This window comes from Melozone crissalis, unplaced genomic scaffold, assembly GCF_028551555.1.
Source record: "Melozone crissalis strain CALT ecotype California unplaced genomic scaffold, PUWL_Pcris_2 ptg000057l_1, whole genome shotgun sequence".
Taxonomy (NCBI): domain Eukaryota; kingdom Metazoa; phylum Chordata; class Aves; order Passeriformes; family Passerellidae; genus Melozone; species Melozone crissalis.
In genome coordinates, this window is record NW_026535835.1 from 5642431 (window position 1) to 5654693 (window position 12263).

Here is a 12263-nt window from a genome sequence, read left to right on the forward strand (position 1 = left end):
ACCCAAAGCAGAGACTTGATCTGAGCCTCATTCAAACCTCCCATCACCAACTTTTCTGATGGAACAAAGCAACAAGCACATGCTCTGCTATGAGTTGATGAGGAGCTTCCCTGATCCTTGGGTGTTTAATTCAGGATTTGCCCTCTGCTGAACCAGAGGCAGAACCTTTAGGATTGAGCCACGTTTCATTTATGATTTTTCTGGTTGCAGGGCAAAGCAGCAATAGTGACACAATAGGAAAAGCATCCCACAGTCCTCTCAGGAGTGTGCAACAGCCACAGAGACTCCAGTGCAAATAAACTCTCTGATGATACTGATTTGGTTTCTGCTGAGTAGGACCTTAGGAGTGAGATAACCAGCACAGCTTCAAACAGAGAGCTTGGATCTACATTTGTCCCACTCCAGTCATTTTCATTTCACATGTAAAGCACTTCTGCCTGGGACACAGGGACAGAAAGCTGTAATAAATTGTACAGAGAATTTGGTGATCTGTGCTCCCAGTATTTGAACCTCCAAAAAAAATTATCTTTCAACTTAGAGCTCTAAGGACAGACTGTAAAAGTACAACACTGTCTTTCTCTCTTTTCCATGGCACAGAATTCTTCTGCCAGGATTGGCTTCTCTTCCTCCTTTGACAAACCAACACAACTTTGGCAGTGACTGCCAGTGCTGTGCTACCAATAATTCACCAGAACTGAGGAACTTTGGTGCTTCCATTCTGCACAACTAAATGATCTCCCACATGCCCAGATTTGTTCCATTTCTGGTTTAGGTACTAGAGGCTCAATCCTACCCCAGCACTGGGCTCTGTTTCCAGGTTTTTCAGGGGATGAGCCATCCCAAGGATTTGGAGGTAAGATAGTGGGTGTACAGGAGGGTTCAACTGAGGACACACTGCTGTGCATCTTGGAAAGGAATTAGAGACTTGCACAAACACTGTAAATTAGAAAACAAAAACACTTGTTCATAATTTATTGAATTTTTAAGTCTTATGTAAAATTTTGTGATTTCTGATATGTCAGCTCTAAAAGCATCTTCTGCAGGGTTCTGCATCAACACACATGACAAATTGTCCCTATTTGAGCTGTTTGCAAAGTTATTATAAAACAGGAGGTGAGAGATGCAGGCTGGACTGTGGAGAGAGCTTCTCCCAGGATTCATTTTGGGGGTGAACTGCATGGACAGCAGGGAGGAGTTGCATAAAGCTGAAATGACATTGCTCACATTAGCTTCAGTGCTTAGATTCAAACATGTATTAACCTGGGAAATAATAAAAATGCCATTTGAAAGCCTATTCTTACAGCATTTCTGACCCACTTCAGACTCCTTTTGGTAATCTGGGAAGGGACCTTTGTTCCCATGGCAGCCCATAATTTCCTGAGTGAAACAGTTCAGCTGAGCTCTGAATGACAGAGTCAGGCATTTGGATGCTTATCTTGCTTCCAAGTGTTCCGAGGTTCCTCATTTCTCACTTATTGCACAATGCCCCAATCTCACTCTGAAGGTGAGAACTGGATCAGAAAGAAAATATAATTGCTTTTTTTTTATTAGCTTATGATACAGTCCCACCCTTCTGTGTTGCCAGCTTACCGAGTTCTTCACAAATGATGATATACATAGAGGGAATGATATAATTATCAGCCTATAATTACAGGTATATAGATATATACATCCCCCTGGAGGAGAGCTGGGCTTGGCACATACCTGCTTGTAACGCTGAGTCTTTAGGGAATTCATGCCCATTTTAAGTAGAAGATTATTTATTTATCAAACGCTTGAGACATTTTATGAAAAATGAACCCAAAAGAATCCTTTGATTCTTTTTAATAAAGTTCATAAAGTAAGTAACTGAACAGATCCAGGCATGCAGGAGCAAATTCTCTTGTGCAGAGCGAAAGCAGAGACGTTTCCCAATCGTGGTAAATTATTGGGAGCACAGCATTGGCAGTCAATGAAGAGTTTGCAGCAGCAAAGCTGATTTGTTGAGGGAAGGGAAGATGCCAGTCTTGGCACAGGGATCAGAAGCTAACACTGAGAAAGCCAAGTCAGTGCTGTAGCCCCACAGACACCTTCTTTTTTTTCCTTATTTTTTTTTTGAAAGCTTTACACAGAATTAGTTTATCTTATGATGCTGCTTTAGTGCTGTAACCATAGATAAACCCTATTGCCTTCCCACTCTCTTTCAATGCCTCATTTTGTCATCGGGGCAGATAGTGATTCTCAGCTGATATAAATCAGCAAAGCTCCACTGATTTTTAACAAAGCTGTGCCAGCTTCTGCTAGCTGAGGGTCTGCCTGGATATTTCTCTAGCTGTAAAGCAAAGAATCCAGCAGGCAAGGCTGATGTAAGTTGGATATTTTTTTTGGCTGGTTTTTCTTTGTTCTATCTTGCAAATGCTGCTCTCATTCATAACCGCTTGGATGCTTTCAAGTCTGTGTGCAAGAGTTATGGGGCCTAATCTGGCTCCTACAATGGTGCAAATCTAGGGTAGCTCTAGTTAAATCAAAAGCATTACTCAGAGGTATTGCACTGCTGTAAAAGCACTGTGCTTGTGCAGAGCAACTGATCTGTAAATCTCATAATGTGCCCAGGATCTTTCCAAGAGTTTATTTGCAAACAAACAAACAAAAAGAATCATCGTGGCTAAACAGACTGATTCCAGCCCGTGCAAAACGGACTGAGCCTCTGCCAGGAATAAACTGTAGACACTTGCTAATTACAATTTGTGGCCAGATTACAAAGTTCAGTAAAGGAGAAAACTGCCCCATTCAGATCCTCTCTCCCAGTTTGATGACATCACTCACATCATTATGTTGTGATATGCCAGATGGGAAAATTTGAGGTGGGGATGAAGTGAAAATCCCGGTTACACCTTTTCTCCAGGCTATCTGCCTCTCCATCACTTTACAACATCACAGAGAGTCTCAGACAGTTTGACTCTGCCATCCCCAGCTGGTTTGGGGACCAACCAGATAAATGCTGAACCATTAAGAATCAATACATGTTTCCACCATTGTGACAGGTTATGCTGCACGTAGCTAACCTTACTTTAATTAGTTTATTTAAGCTCACTAGTACATTTAAATAAAGAGGGAAGGTAATAGTATAAACTCTGTAATTTCTGTTGGCTGGGAAAAAAAAATAAAAACAGCCCTGCATCAAATGCTTATTGAAACTGAAACATATGTATTAACATATGGCAGAATTTCACTTACTGTATGTTTTAGTGCAGAGCTGATGAGGAAGGCATCTGTGCTGAGAGCATCTGAATGGAGGCTCAGATAATGAGCTGAGCTCAAAAAATACACTCTGAAAGGCTGGGATGTGTCAAAGTGCCCTGCAGTTGATTTGTGTCAGAGCTGAAAGAATACACTTGAGTCCCACACAGGTACATGGCTGGGCTTTCCTTTCTGCGCCAGGGCCCTTTGGAGTTCTCCTCTGCTGCCCTGGGCTCCTGCTTTGGATGTCCTGGACAATTGTAAACCCCACAGCAATGGTCTGACACCAGAAATACTGACACCACTTCTACTTGGAGCTTAGCAAGTGCTGTTACAGCATTGCTGTTTAACAAAGAGCAGGTGAATTGGGGAGCCAAAACATCAAGCTTAGATCTGAGTTTGAAGTTCTCTTCAGGGCAGCAGCTCTTTGGGGTTTGGTTTTGCACTCTTTGCAGATGGGTGTAGCTGTGAGCACAGCCTCTGTCCTCAAACCAGACCCTGAGGAGTGAGAGAGAACTTCCCCTGCTGATCCTCACCCTGCCCTTGCAGGCTTTGGAGGTTCACACCCAGCCAGGGGTTTGGGCTCTGAGATGAACCCCTGAGCACTGGGACTGAACCATTTCTCCTGCTCACAGTGATGCTGGGCTCCAGCAAACTCTGCAAAGGCTCTCAGAGCCTCTTGCTGCCAACTCCTGATATTATTACTGGGCACTAGAAAGCCACATTGTTCTACACCTATTTACTGGCAGTAAGATATGAGGATACCAGGTGTAAGTGCTTTACTGCCCTAAGGGTAGAAGTCTTTGTGCTTTGACCACGGTAGGACACCTGCATCTCTCAACCACAGCTTACCTGGCTCCTGCAAGATGCTTTCAAAGCACCAGTTGCTACTCAGTGACCCAGAAAAAAGTTTACCACCTACTCACAAACCCTCATTTTGAAGTACTGTGCCTCTTATTTAATGCAAGGAATCTTGATGTTCTTCAGAGTGTGGGCTGTGTATTAAAATGTGTGAACCACTTGTGTACCATTGTGCAAATCACATCTTTTGATATGAAACTGTACTCCAGGGATAATTCCTTAAAAAAAATAAAGTGACTATTGAGAGCAAGGAAAAGTATTTAACAGGTGTACATTGCTTTTTCAGGGAAGCATGAAAGCTTCCAGGCATGGAGCTTAGGGGACATGGTGTAATGGTGGGCTTGGCACTGTTGGGTTTACACCTGGATTCAAAGTTCTTTTCCAACTTAAATGATTCTGTGATTCTGTTAAATAAAGAAAATACGTTGGCACGACTCAAACTGTCTGTTTCTCTGAAACACCAAAATAAGGTGATGCAGAGAAGTCATCTCTCTGTACACATCAAATTCCATTTTCTGACAAGCTTTGAATCTGTTGCATTTCCATTTTTACCTGTACTGAGGGAAATTCTGGAGGCCCTGTCATGACGAGATTTCAGTTTGTGGCCCAGGAACGTGAATTTTATTTTATTTATTTATTGAGCTCCACCCAGGTACAAACTTCTCCTTCAGAGGAAGGACAGGTTGTCTAATTTGGGGTAAAGCTACGCGAGGGATGTCTTGTTCCTGCAGGTGCAAACACCCTGGCAGAAAGTGTAAATGTGCTGCTCTCCCTTCAGTTGTTGAAGATGGCATTAATCCTCTTCCTCCTCCTCCTCCTCCTCCTCTGCTCGGTCTCTGTGCTGGAGGTCACACAGCACAGACAGGAGAACCTGCTCACTTCTCCCCTGCTTTGAGACAAAATCAAGGCAGGTAATTTCAGCTCTTTGAAGGCAGGTTTGTGCTAAAGACCTGGGTTTTATGCTGAAGTGGCTGACACTAATACAATTTGGGGGATAAGGGGTAGCCTTTGGCAGCAGACACTGAGTTGTATCATCCCCAGCCAACGCAGGAAGATTTTCCAGAGCTCGTCTCTTAACACCTTGAATAAGCCCCCGACTTAAATCCACCTTGATTAAGAACAAAATAGATTATGTATGCACAGGAGCACACAAAATAATATTGAAATGTCTGTTCAGGTATGTAAATAGTGCTGTGAGCAGAGCCTTAATTGTGCTCTCAGTGAGGCAGAACCGTTTGGCACAGCCTGGACAGTGAGCTCCGTCCCAGCCCACTGCTTCAGTCACAAGACTATTCCCCAGTATGGATTTGTCCATCCCCTATGTCTTTTCCATCATCTCTAAACTTGAGTGACTCCTATGACTAATGTGATTGTAAGTCATAAAACATTAAGTTATGACACAATCAAATCAAAGCCAAGAAATTCATAGTTAGGGTGTAGGCTACATTCTTAACTCAAAACCAGAAAAGCAGCATTACAGGGTAAACAAAAGGCTGAAGTGTCAGCCCTCATTTTTCATTTTTGGGCTCTTATCAGTTTGTATCAATTTAAGCCTTTTTTAAATATGTAATTTCTTTGACTTATTTTTTTCCCTCTAGGAACTGAAAATTATTCTGCTTTGAGGTCTGGAACCTGCCATACAATAAACACTACTTAATTGGGACATGCTTAATAGGGATGGCCACTTTAATGGGACATCTCCTAGGGAACCTATTTATGTTAATGAGACTGAATGACAATGACTGTTTCTTAAGTGGGGCAACAAAAAAGGAAAAAACTCCACTTAACAGGGATGCACTCAGCTGTTACTAGTTTGTTAAGTGTTTAACCAGGTGTTAAATAGGTCTAAAATTTTGAGCTTCCATCTTTTAATTCAAAACTGGAAAATTAGAACGTTTGCATCGTGATGAAATGTAGTGTTATGATCTGTAAGGTGGCATTTAGTGTGAAGTAAGGGTCAGACTTCTAGAATAGAAGTTGTCATCTCCAAAGAGAGCTCCTCTCTCCAAGCATGGAGCTACCTGTGGATTGGATTTGCTCAGATTCATGGCAAAGGGTGGCAGTGAACCCCATTTGCTATATTCATGAATCCTGTATTTTACCCTCTCACCCCAAAATCTTTCTATGCTGTAATTTGAATAAAAAGATGGTAGCAAAATAAAATAGGAAAGCTTCTTAAATCTCAGTGACCCTTAGGACCCTAAGATGATCTCTGAAGACTTCCAGGAACCTCCAAAAGCCTGTAAACCATCTTGAAGGTTATTCTCTCCCTGTAGCTCTTTTGTGCTCTGCTGTTTCCTCTGTAAATATGTATCCACGTTTCAGGGGGGAACAAGAGACCATGTCAAGAAGTTGTCTGGAAAACAAAAATCCCATCTTAGGCGACAGCTATATGAATTTGGGGACTCTCCCAGGCAAACCAAGACATCTGATTATGCCATTGTATCCTGTTTGGCAAAGGAGAGAGTGAAGGGAAGTGATAGACATGAGGGGCAGATGGAGTTTGCCTAATGTGTCTGTTCTTTTCTTCGCTGCCTTTTCAATTTAAGAATGTAGCAAAATAGCAGCTGCTCATAATTTCATGAATCAAGAAGTATGTAAATTTCAGCTACAAAATTTGTTGCATAGTTAGACACACACACACACACACAAAGAAGGGGGAAAAAAAGGAAAAAGATCTTGCTTGCATCTACAACTTTCTTAATCTGGCATGCAAATTTAGCTTTCAGGCCTGGTTTATCTCTCATTTAGGAGTGAACCCGAGTGGCTCCATCGATTTTGCTGCTGTCATGCAGGATAATGCCCTGGGATCATGGCAAGCCTGGCATGAAAAGCTCCTTTCATGGCCCTGAGCTACCATGGGAGGTTTGTGCCCTACCTGGGCTGCAGGTGTAGGGAAGGAGGGAAGGGTTTGGTGGGGATATTTCCCCAACCAAGGGTTCTGAACAGATACCTGAGGATGCTGACAAGCACCACAGACCGAGATGGAAATCACTCTCCTCGTGTTTCAGTCCCTAACAGCCCCCAAATGAAAAGATGGAAAAAGTGACTGGAAATGTATCATCCACATGTAGAAAGCAGTGCTCAGGAGGGGCTGAGCTCGGGGCCTCCACACACCATACAGCTGGTTCTAGTTTTCAGACAAGATTTACTAAACACATGTAAACCGTGCGTATCTGTTTGAATACTTTTTGTGCAAATAACTTCCTCTGTGGTCAAGCTGTTCCTCTCAGATCCCAGGCTACAGATTTGTGCTTTATACTCACCACTTTTTTACCCTTGGATTTCCACCAGTATCAGTTCACACTCGGAGTATGAAACTGTGAAGGAGGGAGCCGAGCTTGGCAGCAAGAGTCAGGAGAATTTACAGTGCAAAACACTGAGCAAAACTCATGGTAAAGGGCAGGAATCATCCCTGGCTTTGCTCCATCCCAGCCAGTGGGGCAGACCCTGAGCAGCTGTAAACAGCCACGAGACTGCACGTTCCACAGGAGCTGCAAGCATTTATATCACTTGGCCCCACAGCCTCGTGCAGAGATGCAACATTTCACCAGTTCTGGTGGGGTTCCTCCTGATTTATACCCCCCCAGTGAGCAAGCAGAGCCAGGCTCTTTCTTCACCAATTAGAAGCGCCCCACAATTATATCTGCCAAGTGTCATGAGCTCCAAGTCTAAACACAAAGCAACAGCTGAAACTGGATGTGAAGAAGCAGGAGGGCAGAGTTTTATGATAGATGTTTTATTGGAATCATATAAAAAAAGAAAAGCATTTCACATATTTCACGGAGGTATTTTATGTGCAAATTTAATATGAATCCTCTTCTTGTTAAACTCTTACGTGATCTATGTGCTTCAGTATATAAAACACACTATAGGACAACTATGAACAAGTTTATTAAAACAACTTGGGCTCCTGTTGACATCACCAACCACACAAGTGCTTGCTCAGATCTTATCAGTCCCTCCTTATATTTCAGGTTACCTACTTGCTCGTTTTCCCTATATATCTTTCATTGTTACAAGAATTCAACTCCTGGGCAGATCTCACAGATAAATCTGCTTGTCTGTTTGGGGAATATGGCTCTAGTTCTAATTTTGCAGACTTCGTTCAGGCAATACTCCCTGTGACTGCAGGGATTTTTGCCTGAGTAATCCTTTCAGAATTGGACTCTCCGTGATTTTCATTTACTTAACAACTTGGCATTACATCTGTAAAATATTAGCTCAGTAATGTAAAATATCAAATTAGATTTATGCATTAATCTAATCTATATATGAAGCTTGATAGTCAGTTCTGTTACACTGCATTATTGCAATTCCAGGCATTCTGTGTCATTTCACATTTATTCTGATGATGCAAGAGAACCAAGGAGTGAGGCTGATAGATCAAATTTGGTAGCCCATGCATGTAGAAATCTGAAACTTTGAACAAAATTTAAAATCAATTTCCATTTTCAGATAAACCATATAAATGTTTTCCTATCAATCACAAATAAAGAAGAGCACACACAAAAAGCTAATCTGAAATAATCAACAGAATAACAAGCTATTAAACAGGAAAAAGCAGGTCAAAATACGTAGCCAAACTGGAAAGTATTCTCTAAAAGTCCCTGAAAAGGGCAAATAAGCAATTGTTTATTTTCTGTGTTACAGTTGCAGCCTGAAAAGCAAAAAATTACTCCTTCATACATGTTCATAAACTGCATTTATAAACACTTCACACAACTAAATTATATTTGTTTCCTCCAGGTTGGCTGCCCTTGAACATTTTTCTCCTTCTTGCAGTTTTTGCTTTTTTTATATAATCCCTTCATGAAAGCAGGTCTTATGCCCATGGCCCTGCTTCAGCAGCCAGCCCCACACAGCAGCCACTTAAGAACACATTAAATTAAAGTTTTGTGTGTGCTTTGGTACCTTTAAAAAGTGGATTCTTGGAGACAACCCACCAATACGTTATTCTTACATCTTAAAGCCATTTACTTCTCTTTATGAATGCTTCCAATTTGTTTTACTCTTGTTGGGCTGAATCCAGCTTGTTATTTACAGAAAGAACACAATAAGATTAATAGGATAGAGTCTGCACTAGCTACACCCCTGGAAATTCACACTGATCCCATCAATTCTGTATAATTTCTTTGGATTCATAGCAGGTTAAAGCTCCAATCCAGGATAATGCCAAGCAGATGCAGACAAGGGCCAGCACATTAATGTAGAGAATCATGGCCAGAATAAAACTGGATCTCTTTATTCCAAAGAAGAAGGTAATGTTTAGATACAAAATATTACATGGATTTTTTTTTCCCCTGTTTGGTAATTTGTCACCATCTGGACACCAAATAGGAAATGATGCAACACCAGGGGGAGAAAAATCCAATTTATTTCATACATGTTGCTAAAGAAAGAATGGATTGATGTGCTCCCCCAAGCACTTTGGCTCACTCATGTGTCACAACAGGCACAGGTATGATCTCTTCAAACAGGAGGTTCTCCACACTGAAATGTTTCCTGTGGGACACAGCATCAGTTTTGCCAGTGTGTGGCAGCTGCAGTGAACTCAGGGCTTCCTCTAAGGGAGTCTATTTTCTCCCTTTGTGCATTAATTCAGAATTACTGTTTCTCCTTCCCCAGCATTCGCATGCAACCACCCCAAACACAGTTGTGTTTGCAGAAAATCACAGTTGTGCTAAGTCAGTCACAGTGCTCTCATTTCTAAGAAAAGATGTGCTTCCCCAAATGAAACCTCACCCTCATTATTGGAGGACAAACTACCTCAGACACCCAAAACACCACAATTCAGATCACAATTCAGGTGCCCATGGGGGACATGACCACCCATTGTGGGGGGACAATGGGAGCAGAAAGCCCAGCTGGAGGAGAGGAGCAGAGGGATGTTCCCTTCTTCCGTCCCACGTGAAGTGTTTGTGTTTGGAAAGTGAAAGAAAAACCTTTCTTCTCTTTCCTTTGCCAGGGCAGCTCAGCTCTGCACTCAGCACTTCGGTGGAAGGGAAGGAAAGGGGAACTGGAGGCGAGGGAGCAGCTCTGAGCTGCTTTATTTGTACTTCTCCTCCTCCTCCTCCTCCTTTACCCTGCAGCCCTCGAGGTGCCCCACAGCCACCACGAGATTTGGATCTCCCAGTGCCCACTGGTGCTGCACAGAATGGAGAAACTGAGGGAGGATCCAGGATCCTTCCATGTCACGAAGAGCCCTGTGCCAGCAGCAGCCGCAGCTGCTGTCCCCAGCCACAGCCACCAAACCAGCTCCCCTGCCACTGCCAGGGTGGCACAAACAAACAGAAAAGCCAGATGAGATTCAGAACACAAAAAGGCATTTCAAATAATAATGCAGGCTTCTAAAATAAAATAGAATATGGGAGCTGAAGATTCAACAGAAACTAGGAAATACCTATCTGGGACAGAGTTAGTGGAGGAAAAGCATGGTCAAAATGGACCTGAGCAGGGAGGGAGAGGGGAACAGCAAGGACCTGAAGTGAGGAAGTGGCTGCATGAAGTGGGTGAGGGTTCATGATAGGAATAGCGAAAGTTAAATACCACCAGAAAAGAAAAAAAAAAAAAAAAAAGGATGTGCAAAACCCAACCCCCAAACCTCTAAGAGAAACCAGTAAAAAGTAAGAAACATGAAAGTTTTCAAGTGAGAAAAAAGGTGGGAATTTTTCCTGGGAACATAACCTACTAACTTGTCTGCTGATCCCTTTAGGGGGCAGAAAAGCTGAATTCCCAAATCAAGACCAGCCTAAGTCAGAGAGAAGAGTGCTGCTGGATGTGCCTCCCATCCAACAAAATCCTGATACCATCCTGTTCATGGGATATAGGATGAGAAGACAAGGATTAAAACTGGGGTGAACCATACCCTGAGAGAAATCAGTATCAAATTTATTCACTCCAGCTCCAGGGAATGTATAACCCAATTGATCCTTTCCTCCTCTAATTCTTTCTGCTGTTCCACATGTTGGCCAAAACACCACCACACATCTGGATGGAACACTCGGTGAGAAAAGCAGCTGTTTGAGAGAAATATTGTAGGAACTCTTTTGGGGTCTTCAGTGAGTCCTGCAGCACATGCAGAGACACCCCAGCAGTGCCATGTTTGTGTTGGTGTGGGTTAATCCACAAATCCCCAAGGAAGGTCTGTTGTGGGTTACGCTGGATCCTCATAAATGTCTCCAGAGTTAACCAGCAAGTAACCACACCAAGCAAATTTACTTTGCTTTTAATTGTGGCTGCTTTCCCTGCCCTCTGTGAGAATTGCTTTCTTCTCTTCCACCTGCCAGAGTGCATCTGTGGCTGTGCAGTGCTCACAGGCTAACAGAAATCACAAGATTTTGTGTTTAGATCATGTGTGCTGCCATCTATATGATTTCTGCTAAACTTTCCCAATTTACCAAAAAAAGTGGGAATTGCCATGTTGGTTGAGAAAACAAGAGTCCATCCAGCTGAGTGACCACAGCTGGACACTCAGATAATCATGTGCAGGCATGGGGGACACTTCTCCCTCCTATTTTCCCTGTTTCCAACCATTTTCTGCTCAGGGGCTTTCCTGAGCTTCTACATGTCACAGCATCCACATCAGTGGCCAAACCCTCAGGCAATTTATGTGCTGCAAAACCTCTGGCTACTACCAGGGATATAAATCAAGCAGAATTAGAGTCATTGACAATAATTGGAAAAAAAAAAATCTGTGATTTGGAAGACATATATGAGTTTTGATCTTAATTTGGACTAAATCTCCCAGGAACATAAATTATCTGTTTGGCTGTCTCTGTTTCCTGCCATCCCTGTGGAATCTCGCTGTGCAATGGCACAGAGCAGTAAAGGATATCCCAAATCCAATTTAAGGTGAACACAAGGGCACTTCCACAGTGGAGAGGGCTGGGATTTTGGAATGAGGAGCTCCTTTCCAGCAGGCACAGGCAGCCAGGGACAAGAATCAGCTGAAGAAAATGCAAAGATGAGCCATGAAATGAGGAGGGAAGGGGCTGGACAAGGAGCAGACAGGGGTACAGAGAAGGCTCTGGAGGAATTCTTCTAGGAGCACTGATAGAAATTTGGGAGTGAGTTTACATGAAAATGAGAAGAAAAAAACATAAGAGTCCTTGGAGAAGAGACACAAAAGTAACAGGTGCTGGGAGAAGCAGCACCTCATCTTTCAGTGTCCTGGCCAAGAA